This window comes from Felis catus, chromosome B2 (genome assembly GCF_018350175.1).
Source record: "Felis catus isolate Fca126 chromosome B2, F.catus_Fca126_mat1.0, whole genome shotgun sequence".
Lineage (NCBI taxonomy): Eukaryota > Metazoa > Chordata > Mammalia > Carnivora > Felidae > Felis > Felis catus.
This window is the reverse complement of record NC_058372.1, coordinates 41861115-41884647: the sequence shown is the minus strand read 5'-3', so window position 1 is coordinate 41884647 and position 23533 is coordinate 41861115. Positions and strand designations below refer to the sequence as shown.

Here is a 23533-nt window from a genome sequence, read left to right as displayed (position 1 = left end):
AGCAAAAAACGAATAGAGCTATACTAAAAGAAGGCTAGGTTTTAAAGCATTACTAGATATAGAGATTACTTCACAATGATACAAAATTTAATTCACCAGGAAGCTAGTAATTTTACATTTGTATGCACCTTATAACTTGGCATCGAAACATATAAGGCAAAAATTGACAGAATCATATTATTGCATTTCAGATTCCTTCTCTGCCTTCCTGGGGTCACAGAAGCTGGGCGTTTCAGCTGTCAGGGCCCTCCCTCAGAAATATCCTATCTGGTTCACTTATGGAGTCATTTTTGGACATGGAGCCATCTTGGCTACTCACTTGTCTTGTATGTAAAGAATGTGTGTTGCAGATACTATCAGTGCCTTGCCTCATCTCACAGGTACTCATCGTTTTCCTCCACAGCTACCTGGTAGCTTCCAGTTGCAAGCACCTGAAACTCTTATACCTGAGGGCTTTTTTCTGGCTGCAGAGCTTGCTCCTGCATGTGGGGCATTCCAAAAGTATCAGAGTAAATGCTCCCAGGAGCAACCCTCAAAGAATGACTCGTGTGAGTCAGTGGATAAATACCCCCTACTCCTTTGCCCTTCAAAAATTAACTCAGAAATGTGTGTTTTCCACTGTCTTCCCAGAGACCTCCAGCAAGATCGACCTTCAGTTGCCCACAGGGATAACCGGCTTGATATAATTTCCTTTTTTGGGCTATCTTCCCTTTGCTGCCTGATTTCCCCACACGCTTTCTATAATTCCCTAAGATCATCTTCCAAATAAACTATATTCAAAAATTTTCTTAAGGTCTAGTTCTAGAGAAACTCAAACCAAGATAATGTCCCTTGTTTTAAGGATAAGAACATTATCAATCCCTGTGATGTTGCCTGGCTCTAAGGTGGTCTCCATTCCCTCATCCCACCCTCTCAACCTGTCCTCATCCATGACATCATGGGTATCTTTCACCCAGACTATTCTGACAGTGGTTTTCTTCCCCCATAATTTCCCTCCCATTGTTTCTCCACAAGCAGCCTCAGTAACCTTTCTATTGAGCACAGAGGTCATCACTGCATACCTCCTACTCCAATATTTTCAGTGGCTTTCCATTGCCCACAGTGTAAAAATCCCAGTACTCAGCTTGGCATGCAAAGTCCACTGTGATCTAGCTTCAATTCACCTTTCAGTCGCTCGCCATTCTCCACTGCTTTCTTCCCAAAGCCTGTACTCATTTCTCAGCCTCTTTCACTTGTGGACAATAGCCCACATGTTCCACCATTGCCAGCTATGCTCTCCCCCATTCCAGAATCACAAGTCCGTGAGCCATCCTTCAAGGCTCAGATCAAATGACACCTCTGTGAAGCCTTCCTGATGTCTCACGTTAGTCTTTGACTTTCCTATATTGCCTCGAACTTGGTTCCTGCTGGTGGATTTTCAGAAGAGATGACATGAAATCCTCAAGGATGAAAACTCCTGGGTCCCCCTCATTGGATTATCTATGAGATAAATTTGCTGTGTCATTTTGGGCCAAACCCTTACCCTTCTTGGCTCTTAGTTACTACAACTGCACAGTAAGTACTTTCAACTAGAATCAGTGTTTCTCCAAGGAAGGAAGGGATGCAATTATTTTATTTTAATTCTAGTATAATTAACACGCACTGTTATATTAGTTTCAGGTATATAATACGGTGATTCAACAATTCCATACATGACCCAGTGCTCATCATGACAAGTTCACTCCTTAATCCCCATCACGTATTTCACCCATCCCCCTGCCCACCTCCCCTCTGGTAACTATCAGTTTGTTCTCTCTAGTTAAGAGTCTGTCTCTTGACTTCTCTCTCTCTCTCTCTCTCTCTCTCTCTCTCTCTTTCTCTCTCTCTCTCTTTTTTCTTTGCTCATTTGTTTTGTTTTTTAAATTCCACATGAGTGAAATCATATGGTATTTGTCTTTTTCTGACTTATTTCACTTAGCATTACATTCTCTAGCTCCATTCCTGTTGTTGTAAATGGCAAGATTCCATTCTTTTTCATGGGTAAATAATATTCCATTATATCTATATCCATATCTATATCTATATCTATATCTATATCTATCATCTATTCTTTATTCATTCATCTATCGATGGACACAGGGGTGTAAATCTTCATTGTGCAAACTGCCTTGTGCATTGTGGGACATTCAGCATCTCTGGCCCCTAGAACCCAATGCCAGATCACCTCTCATTGTTGCTACAATGAAACAAAGACTCTAACACATTTTCAAACGCTCTAGGAGCATCTCCATTGGACTGAGTGATTCCTCAGGATCTTCCAGCTTGGATATTCTTAGAATCCTCTGGTTGGTGTGTCGGGACCACTGGTGGCCCAGAACCACGCAGAGGCCTGGATGGTGGGTCAATGATGCAGAAAAAGCCAGAACCAAACTTGAGACAACGCCCATGCCATGACCTGAGACCTGAGGACAGAACTAGTGTCCAGCGTCCCAGTCTTCCAAGGGGACACAAACTCCCAGCTGGCCCTGGCTGGCTTCAAACCTGAGGGGCTTTGGTCCACCCTGATGGACAGGAGTCCTGGTGAGGAAAGGGCTGTCCATAGCAGGACTCTATGGGTAGGGCTCAGCTGGGGCTGTCAGGGCAAAGGCTGGGGCTTGGCCAGCATCATGAGCTCTCAGAGGAGCACGAATAGCAAGTGAAAAAATATCAGTTTTCTCGTGCAGGCCACCCTACGAGGTTGGTGGGGTGATTAGGGGACAGCTGTGACTTGGGGAGCAGGAGAGGGCTCGAGACTGACCACGAGGCACGTGGGAGGTGGAAATGGGCAGCAGGATGGCGGTGAGAGTGCTGTTGCCAGAGGAGGCTGCAAACACACCTGGTTGTCTAGCCTCGTTGATGGTGGTGAGCAGGGCGGAGAGAAAGGTTGCTGTGTTCATGAGAGATGAATGGCGGCCAGGGGTAAGGCCACTGTGGAGCAGCCCCTCCTCAGAGGCAGTTTGTGGCTGGGGCTCTGGGGAAACCAGAGTGTTGCCCAATGTTGAGAGCTCAGGGTGAGTTTTTAGGAAGTTCTGGGAATTTCTCCAGTCACTGATTCACCGAGCCATCCATTCCACAGGCATCTCTGGGGCTGGAATGAGACCACCCCGATCTTGTACATGTCCTGGGACCATAGTTCATCTGGTATGAAGTGTCAGAGCTTTGGTGACTGATAAAGGAGGAACTTGGAAGGAGAAGAATTCGTCAATATTTATCCAACAGGGTCCAGGAGAGGCGGCTCTGAATCGAGACAACTGGTCAAGCAGGTAGGGGGCAGGGGGGTGGACGGCTGGAAAGGACTGTGCCGGGCACAGTGTCACCCGAGCTCATGCACACAGCCGCGCTGTGAGTTAGAGGCCCCGACTTCCCCTGTTCTGCAGATGAACAGAGGCTCATTCTTGTGTTCAGAAGGGCATTTCTCCAGGCTCTTCCAGCTTGAGCAGCCCCGAGAATCTCTAACTGCCCTTGCTGTGACGGCTGCAGTCTTTGGATCTCAAGCGGTGGCTGGCAGAGCGGGAAGCCACCTCTGTGCCCACCCTGGTCCTTCTGGTGGCAACATCTGTCCCCAGCGGTAACACCAGACATTGGTTTGCCATAAGCCTGGTTACACGGCTGGCCTCCTGGGGTCTGCTTGCCTTTGGGCGAACTGATAAAACCAAAGTTTTGAACTTTCCACACCAGGGACCAAGGTTTGGTAACTGCACCACGCACCTAAGAGTGTTAGCTAATGTGTTCTACCGTGAGCACGTGTTACATGCCTGGCACTGCTCTCGGCAAGTCAGGTACGTTAACCCACCGACTCCTCACGCGAACCTGGGAGGTGGCTACTATTGTTAGTCCCATTTTACTGATGAGGAAAGAGGTATGGAGAGGTTGAGTAACTTGCCTATAAGTCTCACGGCTGATAACAGGCAAATCAAAATTCAGATCCGGGCGTGCTGGCTCCAGAGGCTCCAGAAGTATGATCAGGGGCTGGCCGAAGCACGCTGCCCCCGGAGTTAAGGACACCTGGATTTGGGTCCCCAAAAGCCGGCCGTGAATTTCTGGCCACACCACCAGTTAGCTGTGTGACCTGAGACACATCACTCACTCTCCTGAATATCCGTTTCCCCCCCCTGGTTGAATGGAGGGATTGAACTACATGATCCCACGTTTGGTTCCAGCTCTGACATTTCAAGAGGCTTCATCAGGCTAAAATAAGCAGCAAGAGGCGTGTTGCGGTTGCAAAAGGGCAGCCTGGGACATGCGTGCGTGAAAGCCGGGAGGCTCTCCCTGGTGAGGAAGCACAGAGGGCTAATTGCGAGTGTATGAGCTCAGCTGGGGGCCACTTTCTCCCCTCTGTGTCCACAGCTGGCTGTGAGTCAGTGACAGGTCACTGGCCACAGCAGGGCTGCTGGAGACAGGGCAGGCCCAGAGCATGGACAGGAGACAAGTCCAACCTGGTCCCAGCCTTAGGGGCCCCAGGGTGCTGTGTGTGCTTCCCAGTCCCCATCTAGATGCTACTCCACTGCGGCTAGAAAGCACTCCATTCTGTCTCCCTGAGCAGAACATCCCTTTCTCTCTCAGCTCTGCCAGCCCTGGCCCCTGCTCTGCTCCCCTCACAGCCAGAGGCTCCCTCCTCTGAGCCAGGGGCGGGATAGAGGCAGGCAAGACAACAATGCCGGCTCTCAGGAAGCTCACAGAATGGTGGCGGGGTTGGGGGACAGGAGGGCTCTTGGGCACGAGCTGGGCCTATGTCTCAGGCTTCTGAACGTGCCGGGGGGAGCTCACAGCCAGGGCGCCTGCCTTGCCCACGCTAGCCTCTGTAGACCAGGTCATTGCCAGGTAAGATCACGGGCCAAGTTCCTCCTTCCCAATACCATTCTCAGCCCTCAGCAGGAAGCTGCCACAGGAGCGCTGGCCTCAGGACAGACTCGTGACAAGGGGAAAGTGGCCCAAAGGGGGTGACCTCCTTGGCAAATGTTGCCCTCCTTGGGAAAGCGGTGAGCTGCGAGAGGGCAATCAGGACTGAGCTGCTCCCAAGATACCGCCGTGCTCGCTCTGCTACAAACGTCATCCGGCGCGACACGTCTGGCGTCGCGGGATGGATTACAAGCGTACTTTCCTGGAAGCGCACGTGGCACGTGCATCACCGGGCCCGTGGCTCCCTGTCCGCCTGGGGTCTGGTGCATCTGGCCTCAGACTCAACTCTGAGACAGCGGTCAGATGTCGCCAGCCTTCTGCTCAGCGCGTGAATACCCCGTAGTGGTTGTCGTTCATTCATTCATTCATTCATTCATTCGGTCATTCCTTCATTCATTCGACACTGGTCCCTTCCTGCATTCGAGTAACCGCACCTCTGCCAAGTGCTCCTCTTGGTTCTGCTTAAACTCGTCCTGAGAAACTCACGGGCTTCTGGGACAGCCCAACCCACACGGGGGCCATCCGACTTCTAAAACCTTCCTATGGATGATTTGAAACCCGACTTCCTCGGCTGGCCTCCTGTCGGTGTTCTTGCTCCTTCCACCCCCGGAGAGCCCATTTCGTCCTATATATGGCAGGTCTCAGGTGGCTCAAGGCACCTCACTTCCCCCTCCCTCCCTCCCACCTTCTCTCTCTTTCTTCCCTTCCTCTGTAGACATTCGTCAAGCGTCTCTTATGTGCCAGGCACCAGGAAAACAATACAAGAAACAGCACACACAGCCCTGGACCTCACGGTGCTTACAGTCTGTTAGGGAGGCACCACGAACAGAGCAATCTCACAGGTAAACCTGTCTCTGGTGAGTGCTACCCCAAGACCAGGCCTAGGTGGGAGGCAGAGCATATGAACGTGGGACATAATCCACAGAGAGGTCAGAAGGGGCTTCCTCGAAGAAGTGGAGCTTTAGCTGGTATGAAGAAGGGGCAGGGGAGTCACCAGCGGGGGGTAGGACACGTGCGAAGGCCGTGGCTGGAGTGGGGGGACGCCCAGATGCCAGGACCTTTCATTCCTGGGGCTAAACATCCTTGTGGTAGTTGCTCACAGGATGAGGTTTCTAGACCCCTCCCCACCTTGTCACTCCGTCATTGTTCCCTGAAGGGGGGGATCCCCAGGTCTGGACCCACGGCTTCTGGAGGGTCTGGCCAGCTCAGAGCCTGGGGGCTGCCCCTCTCTCTTCTAGCTGGCTGCTGCCTTCCCGTTAGCACAGCCCAAATCTGTACACTCCTCGGGGAACAAGTCCTCTTCCAGGAACGCTCACCCAAACTGATCTTACGTGTGGCCTCTCGCAGCAGCCTGTGCCTGGGCTGTTTGGTGTCTGGCCTTGCATTCGAGTCCCTGTGTGGGTCCATGAATGCTCATCTCTCCGATGTGGCCTGTTTGTTTCAGTCTGGCAGGGTCCGTTCTGAGTCTGGGTTCTGTTCTGGCTGTGATGCGCGGGGCCGCATTCCCTGTGAATGTGCCGGCAAAGAGTTCGCACGTCCCGTCTGCATATCCTGGACCAGGTACTGGCAGGTGAGGCCTCGGAGAATATGGGAGGGGGCGGTGATGGGGAAGACAAGACAAGGGGCCTGAGAGCCTGGGAGGGGGATTTTGGAGGGATATCTGCCTTGGGGCTCCAAAAAGAGGTGCCCAGGGCCTGAGGCCTAAGCTATGCTGGAGCCACACTGTTCTGTGGTTTCTGACCCCTGCCCTGTGTCTTTCTCCAGCCCTCATTAATGATACAGAGGAAGGAGTGAGGCCAGCTGCGCGTCTGTGTGCACGTTTGGTATGCACACGTCTGTGTCTGTGCGCGTGGAGTGTGTGAACCTGTGTGAGTTGTCCAACTAGGCCTCGCTGTTGGCTGGAACCCACCATTTGCCATTACTCATCCTGTGACTTGAGGGTGGCCAGGTCACCGAGCCTTGGAAGAGGTTCCACCAGACAAGGTTCCACCTTGCCTAACAGTCATACCAGGTGGCCCCATGTGCCCTCCTGCCCCCCTGTCCGCCTGCAGGGTCCTCACACACCAACGAGGCCTGACCAGGCGAGCCGGCAAGGACCTCCCACCCCCGTCCTTTACTTCTGTCCACAGGTCACCCTGCTGCTGGTGCCATTCCCTCTGCCCCCCGAGTCCCCCACTCCTTACCTTATCACTTCCTTTGTCACCTCCCCCCCTCCCCTTTTCAGACTCAGCTTAGGCAGGGACTCCTCCAGGAAGCCCTCCCAGATCCACCTCTGTGTTCTCCCAGACTGTAGGCCCTAAGAGGGCAGGGCCCATGTGGGGTTTATTATAGTGTTTTCAGAGGCTAAAACCTAACACATCTTATTAGATGAGTGAAACAGTGGGCTTCACATTTCTTATCTGTAAAATGGAAATTCTATTTGACACACAGGGTTTGGAAGAGGGCTGTGGAAGATGGTGCACGTGAACTTCCTATCCTTGTGCTGGACATACAGCAGATGTCCCAAAACACTTCTAACTTCCCTGCCCTTTAATGTTTATGGACGCATGTTCTTTTCTGTTCAAAAAAAAATGTTGTACGTTTTCGGACTCCTTTTGGTTCCAAAGCATGACTGGCTTCTTGGAGCTCAGGCCCCCTCCTCGCAAAGATGGTCTTTGACGACCCCATCTGAAACAGCCCCACCCACCCCAACACTCTCCACGCCAATAGTCTTATCACGACCTGACCTTGTGCCTTTCCTGACTTGCTGATCATCTGTCATCCCTCCTAGAACGTGAGTACCACGAGGACAGAGACTTTGGCTGATGTTTCCACTCCCGTGGCCCCAGTGCCCAGAGCCGTGCGTGGCACAGAACAGAGATCCAGAAGTTTCCAAGGCCAAGGCAGTGGAGTCTCTAGGGGACAAATGCCAGCATGAGTGAGTGTGTGTGTGTGTGTGTGAGCGTGCATGTGCATTTGGGACAGAGGACGGTGAGGTTCCCTGAGGGAAATCGAGAACAATCGTCTCCCCTGGGGCTGTGGCTCCCCAGGCTGCCTGGATGTGTAAGTGAGGAGGCAGCGCCTCCTTTGCCTGGTGACCCTGGGTGGCTGGGCTGAACACGGGTCTTTCTCAGCACGCTGGAGCACAGTCCATCTGTCCCCAAGGAGGGACTGGGGTGCTCCGGCTGTTATCCCACTTTGGAGGGACCCCGGGCCCAGGCCTACTTCATATTGGTGCCATTTTTTCTTCCCTCTGTGGCACCGGCCGGCTCCCCTCCTCACTCCTGCCTTCCTGTCACCAGTGCCTGATGGGCCCCCTCCCACCTGCATTCCCTGTTGGCACCAAATTTTCACACTTGTGGCTTTAGTGGCTCTGTAGGGTTCCCCCTGTCTCCTTAAGTGGGGTAGCATAGCCTACTCGGGCTTTTGGTGCTCAGCCCCCCACCACTGCCACTCTGGTCTTTGTCCTAGGCCCAGTGAAAAGGATTCCAGAAAAAAGTTGCAGAGGCTCCCGCTCCTCCCACTGGGGAAGGGCCCTCTCATTCTCCCCTCATCCAACTCTCCCCCCAGCTGAGGGGCCCAGTGCCAGAGAACCCTACTTGACTTCTGGCTGGGGTACCGTGGCTGGTAGGGAGGTTTGCATAGACTCAGCTTTGGATCCAGGCCCCCACCCAGACTCAGTGGGGTTACCTAGTGTTGGAAGGATGCTCCCTATCGGTTCAAGCCCCCCACCCTGTTTCCCCTGGGCCCTGCTCCCTATACCCGGAAGGCCCACAACCACTGCCCCATCCTCAGAGCTGTCAGAACCCCCAGTTCTAAAGCTCCCAACCCTGGCAGGACCCCAGAATATTTGCAAGTGAAGGATTTCAGGGATCAGAGGTTTATGAAGTGCGTTGTTCACAGTGCCCTGGGCTGATCGGTGTGTGTGTGTGTGTGTGTGTGTGTGTGCCCGTGTGCATGAGATGGACAGGGCCCCCACTCCTATTTTGACCACAGAACCCCAAACCTTTTTTGTGTTACCAGTGGAGAGACTACATAAATTACTATTTAAACAAGAGAACCCATTATTTAAAAAAAGAAATGTTTGAAAACCATGAAAACTGGACAAAACTCATCTCACATCCTGGGAAACTGAGGCCCAGAGGAGCAAATGGCTTCTCAAGGTCACAGTGGGATCAGGGGCAGAGCTGGTACCATCCCAGGCCACCTGGCTCATAGGCTGATGTTTTTGCCAAGACCAGGCCGACATGTCCCTCTCATGAGGTGGCAACTGGGGGTGGCGTGCCAGGAAGGCCCCATCCAGAGAAGCAGGTTAAGGTCACAGCCTCCCCACCCCACAGGCCCCCTGGCAAGTGCCTGGGAGAATAGTTGCATGGGAAAGGTGGCTCATTTCTTAACTGGAGGCTTGAGATTTTGAAGTGGGAAGGGGCAGGAAGAGGGAGGAAGAGCAGAGAGGGGAGCAGGGGACAGGGGTTCGTCCTCTGGGTCCCTTACACCCCTCCCCCAATCAGAGCACCAAATGCCCTCCCGCCAGTTTGAGACTGCTTCTACATTCCCCCACGGTCACTCTGCCAGGTCCCCATAGGAGGAGGAGGAAGGCTGCTTCAAGGCCCTCCCCCCTGCCCCTTAGCCTGCGACCCACTGGAAACAGCCCCTGACCCCAAGCACCTGATTTCCAAGCAGAGGGAACTTGTGCCAGGCATAGAGGGGGCTGGGTGGCCTTGGGGTGATGGCATCTGAGGTGGGAAAGCTGTGAAGCTGGGTGGGGATTTCTGTCTCAGGGGTCCTGTGCAATCCCCCCCCCCCCCCCCCCAGCGACAACACAGAAATGGCACGGTAGGGGGCTCTGTGGCACTCACTGTGCCTCCCCTCAGTGTCCAGATGGGCACCGGGGGAAAATGCTATTGAATGAATGTGTCCATCTCTCCCCCAGCCCCTCCACAGTCACCGGCCTCTCCTCTCCCCACATCCCTGCCCTTTAGTGACTACAAGGACTGGGTTATTCTTAGTAGGTTTCATTCATCAAAGCGTGACAAACGATGTCCTGGGAGGAATGCCTGTGTGCTGCCAGAGCCAGAGGGCTGGGGTGGGGTGCAAAGGCCCCATCTGAGAGGGGAATTAAATGCCTTGAAGGAGGGGCGCCTGGGTGGCGCAGTCGGTTAAGCGTCCGACTTCAGCTCAGGTCACGATCTCGCGGTCTGTGAGTTCGAGCCCCGCGTCGGGCTCTGGGCTGATGGCTCAGAGCCTGGAGCCTGTTTCCGATTCTGTCTCTCCCTCTCTCTCTGCCCCACCCCCGTTCATGCTCTGTCTCTCTCTGTCTCAAAAATAAATAAACATTAAAAATTTAAAATAAATAAATAAAAAATGCCTTGAAGGAGCTCCAGACTGCAGGGGAGACATAGTCTTGCCCTCAGGGAGCCCCAGTCTGAGGGGGGAGACATAGCCCTGCCCCCAGGGACTCCAGTCTGAGGGCGGAGACCAGTCTGTCCTCAGGGAGCCCCAGTCTGAGAAGGAAGACACAGTCCTGCCCTCTGGGAGCTTCCTGCGATGGGGGATACTACCCTCACACCCCACTCCCCAAACCCTCAGTGAGATCCTAGACTGAAAGGAAGCGATCCAATATTCTGCCCTCAAGGAACCTCTAGTTGCATGGCAGAAAAACATCTGTCATCCCTGTTGGAGAAGGCATACCCAAGGCACAGATTGAAACTCAAGATGAAAAAAGGTGGTATGAGAGGGGTTTCCAGAAGCACGTGCAGCCCCCACTGCCACCACATGTGGGAAGCCTAAAGAGGGGCTCTCAGGGACATTCACCTGGGCGTGCTTACCAAGAAACATGCACAGACTACCAGGGGGTGCACTACGGTGCAGACTGAGATCCTGGCACCCGAGGAAAGGTTAAAGGCTAGGCCAAGTGGGCTGGTCTAAATCGGGGGTCTCAAACCCGAATGCCTTTGGGGACTAGTCTGACACTGGCCTTTGCCAATGGGGAGGGCGATCAGATGGCCCACACTGTCTGTAAGCTCTCATACTCAGTACAAAAACCACCTACTCCTTGCAGGCCAGACAAAACCTCACTAAAGATTAAACTTGGCCCAAGGCCATGAGTCTGCAACCCCCTGGGCATCAGGAAAGAATTGCTGATAGAGGAAAGGTTTGAACTTGGTTTGGATAAAGAAGTTGACAGTCAACTCCTTAGTCCTGGCCACCAGGCCTGGCTTCTGCGTCTTCAGGGCCTTTTCCCACCCTTCCTGGGATGCCAGACTTTAGCCACTCCTCACTGGCTCCCTTGTGACCAACAGGCCACAGCTGGTCGGCCTTCTAGCGCTCCAGGTCTGTGATGGGGGTATCACCTTTCTTTTCAGGAAGGTAATATCCCTGTCAGGGGAAGGAGCCTGCGGGGGTGGTCATAAGTCACCCCGAAATGAGCTCATCTGGAAGTTCTGGCTGGGGAGCCTTGCTCGAGAGCCTTTACTTTCCTGTGCCTCATGTGCAAAACAGGGATACTGTTGCCCTGGTGCTCTACCCGCTCCTCCCCTTTCCAACAGGCCTCAGTGTCCCTGTCAAGGAAATGGGTCCTGCCTCCTCCCCGTTCTCCAAGTCACGTGAGACAGAACTCGATGGCTGTCAGTTTACGAGAGGGACCAGCCGCCTTCCGCACCCTGGGGCTCCGGGGTCTCCAGTCCTGCACCTTCCCTCTCCCCACCCCAGGTGGGATCTCAGAGCTCTCTCCTGGCTCGGTCTCAGAGGGCGACAGGAGGCGTGGGCGGGCAGAGGCGAGGCACGCGCGCTCCTGGGGACTGGGGACAGGGGACGGGCTCCCGGACAGGTGGGGGGTGGGAGGCCTAATTAGGGCGCGTTGGCCCGGCGCAGCCGAGCGCCGCGGAGGAGAGCGGCGGTGGGTAATTAGAGCGCATTAGCCGTGCCCCTGCAATCCTGTAATTTCTCCGCGCGCTCCGGGTGTGTGGTAGGAGGTGAAGCGATGCGGGCTCGCCTCTGAGTCAGACTCTCCGAAGCCCGGGTGGGGACGCAGGGGGCGGCAGAGGCCGTGGAGAAAGGACTCCTGCCGCAGGAGGCGCCCTCGCCTTCCCCGGGCGCGGAGTCACCTGTCCCGGGGCTGCGCGCCCCACTTCCGCGGGCAGAGGAAGGCGTGGCCGAGGGTGTGGCGAGGAGGGGCGTGGCCCGGGCCTCCCCTGGCTTCCAGGGGGCGCTCCTCTGTCCCGCGGATCTTTACCCGGCGTTGAGTGGTGTCCCTGCCCTAGCCATGTGGCCTGCTCCCTGCGCACAGGTGGACTGAAGGAGATGCAGTGCGCGAGGCAGAGACTCCCCAAATTCCGTCAGAGACGGGCAATAGGGCTAGGAGAGCGATAGAAAAAAAAAAAGAGAGAGACATCAGAAGAGAGTGGGGCCGCATGTGTTACCCGAGCCCCGAAATCCATTCTGGGGGAGCAGGGAGGAGCCAGTGGGGGGCTGAGGCTGGGAGCGAAGTTTATTTATTAGCCAGATTAGCCAGCATTAATGGGGGAGCAGGGGTGGCCGGCGGCGGCGGCGGCGGGGACATAGCTGGCATAGCTGGCATAGCGGCGGGGCCTCCCGCGGCGCGGGGCTCTGCCGGCTTCAAAGGGGCTTAAAGAGGCCCGTGGTGGCACTGCCACGGCCCCGCGGGGGAGGGCGTGGGCGCAGGCGGTGGGGGAGAAGGCGGCCATTGTGCACCAAGGGATTAGGGATCTGGTCTGGAAGGAATTTTAAACTCCTTCCAGCCAGCGCCCCAGGACTCCCCACCCGCCCCAAAACTGCTCTCCTGAGCTTGAGCACGCTGTGATGTTTACCTGCATTTTGGTGTCTGGGGTTCCTCCCCCCTCCCTCCTCCCTAGGCAACTAGGGTTGTCAGATTTGGCAAATAAAAGTACAGGACGTCTGATTAAACTTGAATTTCAAATGCGCAATGAATACTCTTTTTAGTATAAGTATGCCCCATATGTTGTATGGGATATACTTATACAAAACATTATTCGTTGTGTATCTGAAATTCAAATTGAACTGGACGTCTTGTACTGTTTTCTAGCAACACTAAGGTCACTGAAATGTCTAATTCATGTCTACAACAGATTGGGGGCCCCAGAAAGGTTCTATAGGGCTGTGTGTCCCCACCCTCAGACTAAGTTTCTTGAAGGCTGGTGCTGTGTTTCACCCTTCAGAATGGAGCTTTTTTTTTTTTTTTTTTTTTTTTTTAACGTTTATTTATTTTTGAGAGACAGCACGAGCAGGGGACGAGCAGAGAGAGAGGGAGACACAGAATCCGAAGCAGGCACCAGGCTCTGAGCTGTCGGCACAGAGCCCCACGTGGGGTTGGAACCCACGAAGCATGAGATCATGACCTCAGCTGGAGTAGGACGCTTAAGGGACTGAGCCACCCAGGCGCCCCCAGAATGGAGCTTTGATGGTAGTACACATCTCTATCAGAGTGGGAGCTTCCTTAAGACCGGGGGGGGGGGGGGGGGGACCAAATTTCAGATAGGAGCTAGTAGATCAATGTCTTGAGTCTCCTTCATCACACTGAGTGTACCCTGAGGCAGGGGCTCTGTGCCCTCCGGGGGCCAGTCTGTCTCCTCCTGCAGGCAGGTGGAGGCCCCTCCCCCATTAGTATAGTTCCCTGCCCACAGGGGGCGCTGAGGGCGCAGAGGACTGACCTACAGTTGGCTGGGTCCTGTTTTTTGGCACTCAGGGCTGGCAGGTTCTCTGGGGTTGATGCCCCTGGGGATTTGGGGCTGGGGTCCCCACCTTGTGTGGCTCCTGACTTGGTCTTGACCCTTGTTCTGGAAGTTGAGGCCAGGCCTGCCCGGGCCAGAGGCTGTGGCCGGCACTGTGGGAGAAGTTCCACACCTGGTTACCCAGTTTCTTTTTTTTTTTTTTAATTTTTTAATTATTATTATTATTTAATGTTTGATTATTTTTGAGAGAGAGAGAGAAATCACGAGTGGGGGAAGGGCAGAGAGAGAGGGAGACACAGAATCTGAAGCAGGCTCCAGGCTCTGAGCTGTCAGCCCAGAGCCTGATGCGGGGCTCGAACCCACGAACCGTGAGATCATGACCTGAGCTGAAGTAGGATGCTTAACGGATTGAGCCACCCAGCCTCCCCTGATTACCCAGTTTCTGCCAGGAAGGGACAGTGTGGCTCTAGGTGCAGAAGGGCCCTGCCCGCCTCCCTCTCTCCCCATAACCATGGCAGCCAAGCCCCCATCCTTCGTCAGCCTCTCTAAAGCCCACTGCCCACCCTTGGCTTGTTCTGTTCTCTGAAGCACCTGCTCTTCTGTCCTCAAGGACAGCTGAAGTCTCACCACTTCTAGATGCTCTGGCCTTCAGCAGAGTAAATATGGCCAAGTAGGCTGCGTGTGCCCCGGGGGTTCTTATGGTGAAAAAAGCTCTCCATCTACTCCTTCCTTCCTCACCAGCCTGGAGCCACAGGGGCCAAAGAGGAGACAAAGGCAAGAGTAGGGAACATGGGAAGGTTGGGGAGTGTAGGTGGGAGTAAAGAAGCCTCTGCCACCATCTCCTCCCCCTCTGTCCCCTGTAGCCCCTTCCCAAATCCCTTCATCCCCTGGGGCCTCTGAACTCTTTTCCCTTAAAGCTGAGGGAAGCCAGGGAGAACTCCTTTCCCACGGTCACAGCCTCAACAACCCCCCACCCCCTGCTCCCTTGGCCACAGCCACCTCAGCTTCTGAGGAGCACAGGCCTGGCTCACCCCGTCCCTGCAGGGCCCCCTCCTTGTGCTGGGGCGCCTGCTTCCGCGAGTGGCATCATCACCCCATTCCTCAGGCTGCCCAGTCATCAGGTCGGCAATTAGCTACTTCCTCTCAGCAGCATGAGGCCACCGAACGTCACAGCCCCTCCCCCAGCCAGCCGCGGGCGGGAGTGCTGGGGTGCCCCCCACACTTTGTAGTCTGTGCCAAGTCCTGGCATGACCCCCCCCACCAAACTATTGAGTGCTGGGGTAATGAGCCTCCCATCTAGGGAGCTGGGTGCTCCCTGTGTTCTGGGGGCGGGAGAAACCACAGTGCTGCCTCCTCCTCCGTGTCACCCCATCCCATTGGGTGAGGACACTCCCGCTGCCTGGGTGGGGCGATGCCAGCTCAAGGGCACCAGTGGCCAGAGCAGGCGGGGCTTCAGACTCAGGTGTCTCTGTCCCCAGATATAGGCGTTTTTTTTTTTTTTTTTACCAGGCTCTCACCTGTGGCCCCGGAGTCTGTGAACTGAGGTTGGTGGCATTTCTATGGTAAGGGGGGAGAAATGGGGAGTCACTCTACAGACACCCAGACATGCAGGGGGGCAGGCTTCATCAACACCTGCAGGGGCTCACACACCCGTGCCTAGGCACACTCACAGATACAACCTGTCCAGTGTACATCCCACCGCAGCTGTGCCCTCATGTGTCCCTGACGGGCACACCCACCCGGAGGTACACCTGCCTGCCCCCGACACCGCCTCCTCCAAACACCTGCGCACAAACCCACCCACATTCTCAGAGACGCAATAAACTCACTGCCACACGGAAACTCAAACCAGGACACCACAGAGAAGACCAGGAGGGTGGGAGGAGTGGAGAGACCACCCCCTAACTTGTCCCGCCACCCCCATGGGCACGGACGGGGCGGGGGGGGGTTCTTCTTCGTGAAGGGTGGGAGCAAGACTGCACTGGAGGGGGTATGTGTGGTGGGCAGGTGGGTTGCGGTGAGGGCAGCTCTGGTCTGAGTGTGGAGGAGGGGGGTAGGGTGTGATTTGCAGACTAACGAACGCCCACGAGCATAAACACACGTGTCATTTTACGCAGATCATTTAACTCCTTAGGGCCTCAGCAATAACGTCTGTAAAATGGGGATGATGAGAACCCCATTTAAACTTGGCTGTGAAGTTTAAACGAGATGACTGGCCCCGAGCAAACCCTAAACCAACATTTCTGTGGAGGAGACCCTTCCAATGCCCTGCCTCTGCGGCGGGGTGGGTTTGCCTAAAAGAGCCGGCCCGGGGGGTGGGGGGTGGGGGAGAAGCCGTCCTCATTCTGGGCCTTTCCTGACCACGTACTCACTTCGGTCTTTCTCCCTTTGCTGGGATCCGGCCCCCGCACGGTGGGTGATTGGGTGCTACTCCTGTTTGGCCTGGGGGCGGGGCCTGGGCGAGCCTGGCTACCTGCCCCGCCCCCACCAGGCTGGCGCGCAGGTAGCTGAGTCCTGGCTTCCAGCCTCTAGAGGATGTGAGTCAGCCAGAGCCTCCCCAACCAGGCAAATGGTGTGCAGGGGATGGGAGCTTGGGTGGAGGGGCCTTCTAGGAACATTCCTGGAAAAGGACCTGGGAACAGGCGTTGCTGCCGGGAGCCACCTCCTCAGCCTGCCGGCCTGTGCCCAGCTCAGCAAATACCCTTGTCCTTGCTTCTCGCAGCTCACCGTTTGGATTCATGAGGCAAGGCCCCGCTTGCCCACCCAGGCCAGCCCCAAGCACTTCTTCAGCCACAGCAGGGAGCCAGGCCTTACTGCCCTCCTAAGCAAGTCCATGGGGGCTCTAAAGCCACGGGCACAGGGGCGCACACGCACACGCGCTCGTATACGCGTGCCTGCGGTCACATACGCACAACCGGAGGCACCACGTAGACATGTCCTGGCACGCACGTGCACACTCAGGCAGTGCTCCTTCACACAATACACACCCACACAGACACTCATGTATACTCCCTTGCAAAGGTGCTGAGTCATGATCACTGTCGTCGGTTGAACTGTGCCCCCCAAAAGATAGGTTGGAAGTCCTAACCCCGGGACCTGGGAACTTGACCTTAGGTGGAAACAGGGTCTTCCTAGATGTAATCAAGTTAAGACAATATCTTCCTGGATTAGGGTGGACCCTAAATCCAATGACTAGTGTCCTTTTAGGGAGAGAGAAATTTGTAGACCCAGAGACGTGGGTCTACACACAAGGAAGAAGGCCGCGTAGAAATTGTAGAGATACAGCTACCAGCCAAGGAGCACCAAGGATTGCCTGCCGCCACCAGAAGGTAGGAGAGAGGGGATGGAAAACTCTCCCTCGGAGCCTCCAGAAAAAACAAACCCTGTCGGTACCTTGATTTGGGACCGTGGCCTCCTTAACTATGAGAGACTCAAATCCCTATTGTTGTAAGCCACCAAGTCCGTGATACTTTGTTAAGGGAGCCCTAGGAAATGAATATAATCACACACACACACACACACACACACACACACACACACACTAAATAAACTTAAAAAAAGTAGAAGAAAAATTGTAGTTGAGATACAATGCTGTATTAGTTTCAGGTATACAGCACAATTCTGATTCAACAATTCTGTATAGTACACGATGCTTACCAAGATAAGTAGATGATAAGATAGTGGTAACCATCTGTCACCATCCAACTCTCTCGCAATATTATCAGCTATTGGCTGTATTCCCTATGCTGTGCTTTCTCATCCTCGTGACTTCCGTCTTTTATAACTGGGAGTTTGTACCTTTTAATCCCTTTCACCTTTTTTGCCCATCCCCCCACCCTAGTTTGTTCTCTGTATTTATGAGTCTGTTTCTCTTTGTTTGTTCATTTGTTTTTCATTTGTTGTTGTTTTTAGAGTCCACATCGAAGTGAAATCAAATGGTATCTGTTTTTGTCTGTCTGACTTAGTTCATGTAGCATAGTACCCTCTCGGTACATCCAAGGAACTCAGTAATATCTGATCTCCCCTGTCCTCCCTGGAGTTCTTAATGATGCATCTGCCCCCAAATCTGCTCTCAGGAATGGGTTGCCATGTTTGTGTCACCGAAAGACGTGTCTAAGAATGCTCTGGCCGCTGTAATCATATTACATAAAAAGTGGCAACAACCCAAATGTCCATCAACAGCAGCACAGACAAATAAGTTGCGATATACTCAGTGGAAGTCTACTTGGCCACGAAAAAGGAAGGGCAGGTACCGTAGGGACAACACCCATGACCCTCGAAGACCTCAGGCTGAACAAACAGGGCCAGACATGAAGTGCGTGTTCTAGGAGTCCATTTGCGTGAAGTTCAAGGACAGGCAGAGCCAACCTGTGGGGATGCAAGTCAGAATAGTGGTTACCTCTGGAGGAGGGGATTGACCGGATGGGGCTTAGAGAGGGCCTGCCGGGGTGCTGGAAATACTGTGCTTGATCTGGGTGGTGGTGACGCAGGCACATACAGATGCACACATTCACCAAGCTGTACCCTTCAGGTTTGTGCCATTTGATATGCAAATCTTTCACCTCAATAAAAAGTAAATCTGAGAAACTGGTTTCCAGGAAGTCAGTGGCCAGAAGCCACAGGATAGCATCTTCTAGGGTGGATGGCCGCAGGGCCTGCCTTGTCCCATGCTGCCCCAGTGTCCTCAGGCCTGGGGCCGCTTGTGTGGCTGACTTTCCAGATATTTGTTGACCATAAACATCAAGGCTGGGGCTGACTGGGGACACCGTGCCGTGTCAAGGCAGCCAGAGGTGACCCGTCTTTGGGTGGGAGTGCTGGGCAGGCATACGGGGTGCTATTTCAACCTACTTTTCCCAAAGACCAACGAGGATGATTTCTCCCACAAAAAGCCCCCACCAAAGAGGAACAGCTGACTTTTATGCAGGTTTTGTTGTCCGCCAGGCAGGCACTAAGCACCTTTGAGGGAGGAGGCAGCCTTGCCATTTCATAGACAAGAAAATTAGACACTAAGACGTTGGGGATGTTGCGTGACAATTCCATCAAATGGGTTCCCTGAGGGCCAGGCTGTGTCTCCCCCTAGGTGTGGGCAGGGCGGGCACAGGGGTCGGATTTCAACACAGGGGCGAGGAGATTATCTTGATCCTGATTCTTCACAGCAACTTCCCAGGCAACTTCTCATCCTGGCTTCCACTCCTAAGTCTAGCTTTAGGGCTCTGCCCACAGGTGCACCATACCCTGGGACCGTGGATCCGGGGGTGAGGGAGGGAGGTGAGGGGCAGTGTGGATCAGAGGGACCAGTCCCTCTAGCGCCCATGCGGGGATCAGTGCTGGAGGCTCCTTCCCTTCCCGGCTGGGCCCACTAGGAGTCAGGACCACCCAGCTAGGCCAGGCACTTCCTGGGACCAGGCGCTTCTCAGTCTTTCACTCTGCCCACGCCTTGCTAGCAGGAGCTGGGTCATATGATGGGGGCGAGGTGTCAGGTGTAATAAGAGACGACATCCTCCTCAGCCTACCCTGTGACTATATTAAGCTCTGTGCCCCCTCTCCCTTCTCCCCCACCCCCAGGACTTTCCCTCCTCCCTCCAGGGATCCTGCTCTTCAGGCGGGAGTCATTCCTCCCCCACCCCCCGCCCCCCCATCCTGGGAAAGGGACAGGAGCCTAATGAGGTCAGAGCCAGCGGGTGGGGGAGCGGAGGCAGTAAATTCAGGCCTTGGGTGCTGATGAGTTACAGGAGGAAGCACCCCGGAGGGAGGCGTCCTGCTCCTGAGGCCTTAGCACCCTTCATGCTCGGTTGTCCCCACACTGCCACGGCCCACACAGCACCCAGGGCACTCACAGGACATGCTCACCGGCTCACCTCACCGGCGGCAGGAACAGGGGGATGGATCCCTGGGGCTGCAGAGGGGTGGAGACTGCAGTACAGGGCATTTATTCCTCGCCTAGATCTAAGGGCTCAGTGTCTGTCTCCCCACCCGCCCACCCCTGCAGTGGGACCCACTACCCCTGGGGTGAGGGGCCATGAGTCCCAGGAAGCCCTGCCTCCTCCCCAGGGCCAAAGCAAGAGGCAGGACAGGGTTTATTAATAAACTTGCTCCTGACTGGAAAGGCCTGTGCAGAAACCCCAACCTCAAGCCAATCAGAGCAGAGCTTTCCAGGAATGTTACCCCAAAGGGAGCCTTCCTCTGATTCCAAGATTATTTCCCACCCCTGACTTCATCCGCTTGGTGTGTGGGGCTCCCGCCAGGCTCCACTGGCTCTGCCCTGCGGGCCCGCTGTCCCTTGGCAGCTGCCATCTGCCTTGGCCGCTGCCCAGAGAGGGTCACAGCGTGTCAGCGGTGGGGCCGGGATTAGAACTGCTGCCCCTGTCACCTAGTTCTGAGACTCCCCGATCCCCCAAACCGAGGAGGGCTGAGTCCGCTGGGTTGGGAGTGCAGAGCGGCTTCTCCCTTGCCGCCCCCCCCATGGCCTCTGACGCTCCCTGGCACCCCGCTCTGAAGGCAGAGAGCCCGAGCCGGCATACTGGCCTTGTGACCTTAGGCGTGCAGAATGTGACTTGTCTGTGGCTCCTTGTCATCGTTTATAAAACGAGGCTAACGATGCCCACCCCGAAGGCAGCTGTGAGGATTAGGAACAGTGTGCGATGGCCGGTGGAAACTGTAAAGGGCTGTACTGGAGCACAGAGGAAGTGGCATTTATGTTCTTGCCTCTGTCGCTAATGCCATCCCCAACTTCCTCATCGCTAACACCCGCACCATCACCCCACCACCTCCTTCCCCCCTCACCCCCTCCCGGCACCGCCACGCTGCCGTCCTTACGGGCACTTCTGTCACGACCACCATGTTAGCACTGCTCAATCACTCCAAGGACGCTTGCTCGGTACCCACCATGTTCAATCAAGGTCACGGTGGCGGCCTTTGGAGACTCATCCTGCCCAAGATGTGACATACTGGGAATGGTCCGTATCTCTCACTTTAGGTCCTAACACGCAGCCCATCTCCGCCGGGAACGGCATCTCTTTCTCCATCTACCTCGCACTGTTCCAACAACTTCTACACACGTGCCCCCTCCCCGGTGCGTGTGTGTGTGCGTGTGTGTGTGCGCGCGCGCGCAGTCACCCCGACGCTGTTTACGCTGGTCTGTAAAGTCGATCTCCATCCAGACTCTATAGCATAGTGGCTCCGGATCCCAGTCCTGACTCCAACATTTTCAAGGCTGTTGCCTTGGACAACTCACTTTACCTCTCTGTGCCTCCGTCTTCGCAACCGTCAATTGGGTTAATAGTGGAGTTCGTGATAGTCTCGTAGAGTTGTGTGGGTTCCCGGAGATGTTGTACTTATAGCACTTAGCACGGAAGTGGGCACACAGCACGTGCTCAGTAAACATGAACTGTTATTGGTGGTGGTGGTGGTAGTAGTTACTAGTTAGTAGGTAGTAATACCTGTGCCAATGCTTGACTCAGGACTTTGTGCTGCGGATGAGGGTTCACGCGCTCATGGGGACACTCCAGCTTTCCCGCATACACATTTCAGGAGGCAGGAAGGGTTGATGAGCCCTCTGAGAACTGTGTGGACCCCTGCCTGCTCCTAGAAGATGACCGGACTCTCTGGGTAAAGGGCGGGCGGTGGGTTGAGAAGGAAGCGTGCAGGGAGATTGGAGCCACAGACCTGAGTCTAAATCCTGGCTTCCCCCCAGCTGAGCAACTGTAAGCCCCAGTTTCCTCATCTGTAAAGTGGATCAGTGCGCAGAGCCACTGGGAGGCCATCATTTCTGTTGACCTTGAATGCCGGCACCACAGGTCGCTGTGAGTGGGGCTGGGGGCAGGTGTACCTTTGGGCCTCGACCTTCCCACGCAGATAATGGGCAGTCCCAGCCAGCCCAGCCTGCTTCACAGAGTGGATGTAGAAGACGCTGAGTGATAGGAAGGGCTCAGAAAAGTAAAACACCCAGGAAAAACTCGAGGGACAGCATTAACAATGATTGACTCAAGCAAAGCTTGGCTCCACCTGACTTGAGAAAATGCACTGAAGTCTGAGCTAGGGTCCTGGAGCAGGGCAGGGGCCGAAGGGGAGAAGGGCCGATGGGTCCCTCACCTCAGGCTTAGAGAGGCCACTCTGCTCAGACTCCCATGGGCACCAGCACATGGTCCCTGGGGAGGGGTAGCTGAGACGAGGCTGGAGGGGGTGGCCTGAGAGGCCTACAGGTTTTCCTGGGGTCCCCAACACGTTGATATCCACACAGCTGCAACCACCTGAGATTGCCTCCACCCTCCTCCCACGGTGGCGCCCTGACCGTGAACCTTCAGGGAATAAACAGGGGCAGCTGCCAGCTGACTGCTGTGTACTCCTGGCCCCCACAATGTAAACTCCTGGGGACGTGTTTATGTTGTCTGGGTCTGTCCCCAGCCCCTGCCCAACTCAGAGGGGTCACGCCACGCCGGATGTCACGTGCACAGGGGAGCTGGATTCTTCCACATGGTGGTGGTGGTGGGACAGAAAAAGGCCGGGGGATAATGGCGGACAGCGATCAAAGACAGCTGGAACTGGGTGGCCAGAGGGAGAGTGGCAAAGGGAGAAGGGACAGCAAGTACTACCACTGAGCGTGCGGACAGTGCCCTGTTCCTAGAGTGTCAGATAGGGATCTTAGCATATTCCTGGCCTGGCCACTGAGCTGGGTCATTCTGTGGCCTTCTAGGGCCGGTCTTGGCCTCAGACTCCGGGGTCACGGAGCCTAGAGCTCTGCCCAACTCACAGCTGGCCTGAGAACTGGCCTACTAGGCTTCTCTTTGGTTTATCTTTTCACTGTCCTCTGCCAGGCACTACGCCAAGTCTCTTGTGCATATTATCTCATTTAAGCCCCCCCACCTGCCCGAGGCAGGAACTGCTTTCTGTTCCCCAGGACCCCGTGGGGTGTCAGAGGGGTAAGGAAGCAGCCCCAGGAGATGGGGCCTGGAAGAGCCTAGGCTGGAGTCGGAGCCTGGATCTGTGACCAGAGCATCTCTGCTCTGAGGAGGCGTGCGAGGCAGGCCATTGCCCTTGGGGGCAAGGTGACACCAGAGTCACCCCTAGAACCCAGAGCTCTCAAGTCTTGGGTCAATGTTCTGCCCACTGTACTGGAAACAAGGTAGTGAGTAGGACCAGTCCTGCCCTCAGGGAGCATCAGTCTGAGAGGAGACACAGTTCTGCCCTCAGGGAACCCCAGTCTGAAGGGGGAGACACAGCCCTGCCCTCAGGGACCCCCAGTCTGGGGCGAGGGGAGACATAACCCTGCCCTCAGGGAGCCCAGTTTGAGGTTGAAACATAGCTCTGATCTCCGGGAGCCCCTGTCCGAAGGGGAGCCCCAGACCACGGGAAATTGCAAACTGGGCACACCACTGGGGAGGCAGGTGGAGCCCGAGGGCTTCACACAGCTGGAGTCAGTGTGGGGAGGCTTCCTGAGGGAGGGGGCTGGCAGCCCCCTTAGGAAGGAGAAGTTGAGCAAGTAGCGCGTAGCTTTTGGTGGCTTGGAGGCCAGAGCCGCGTTCCCACACTGCCCTGATTAGGAAATAAGGCTCATCTTGGACTGCCCAGCCGTGTGACAAGCATTCATCTGGGACCTACGCACGTCTCAGGACTGACACCCAGGGAAGGCTATTTTAATCTGGGAAGTTGCCTGCTCCTTGGCCCGCCCCCAAATAACCTGGCTCCCGAAGGAACCTGCCATACTGTGGGCCTAGCGGAGCGCTCAGCCCCTGCACCCCCACTATGGCCAGCCTTTCTCCTCAGACGGGGCCTCCCCTCTCGGACTGGAGCCTTCCCAGGCCGAGGCTCTGTCTCCTTCCTTAGCCTGGGGTCCTCCTCCGGGCAGAGGTTGTTTCTCGCGTCAGATTAGGAGCTCCTGGAGGGCAAGGGGGGTATCTCTCCACTCAGACCGGGAGCTCCTCAGAACG

The 23533-nt window shown here is 55.2% G+C and overlaps 1 long non-coding RNA gene across 1 annotated transcript; it reads left to right on the top strand.

Annotated features, from left to right (window-relative positions):
- Positions 1 to 2048: 2048 nt before the first annotated feature.
- On the top strand, positions 2049 to 10940 carry LOC123385379. The gene is made up of 5 exons (XR_006597797.1): positions 2049 to 2559; positions 3095 to 3281; positions 5633 to 5759; positions 6362 to 6487; positions 7688 to 10940. It is a non-coding gene; the product is annotated as an uncharacterized LOC123385379 (long non-coding RNA).
- The last annotated feature ends 12593 nt before the right edge of the window (positions 10941 to 23533 follow it).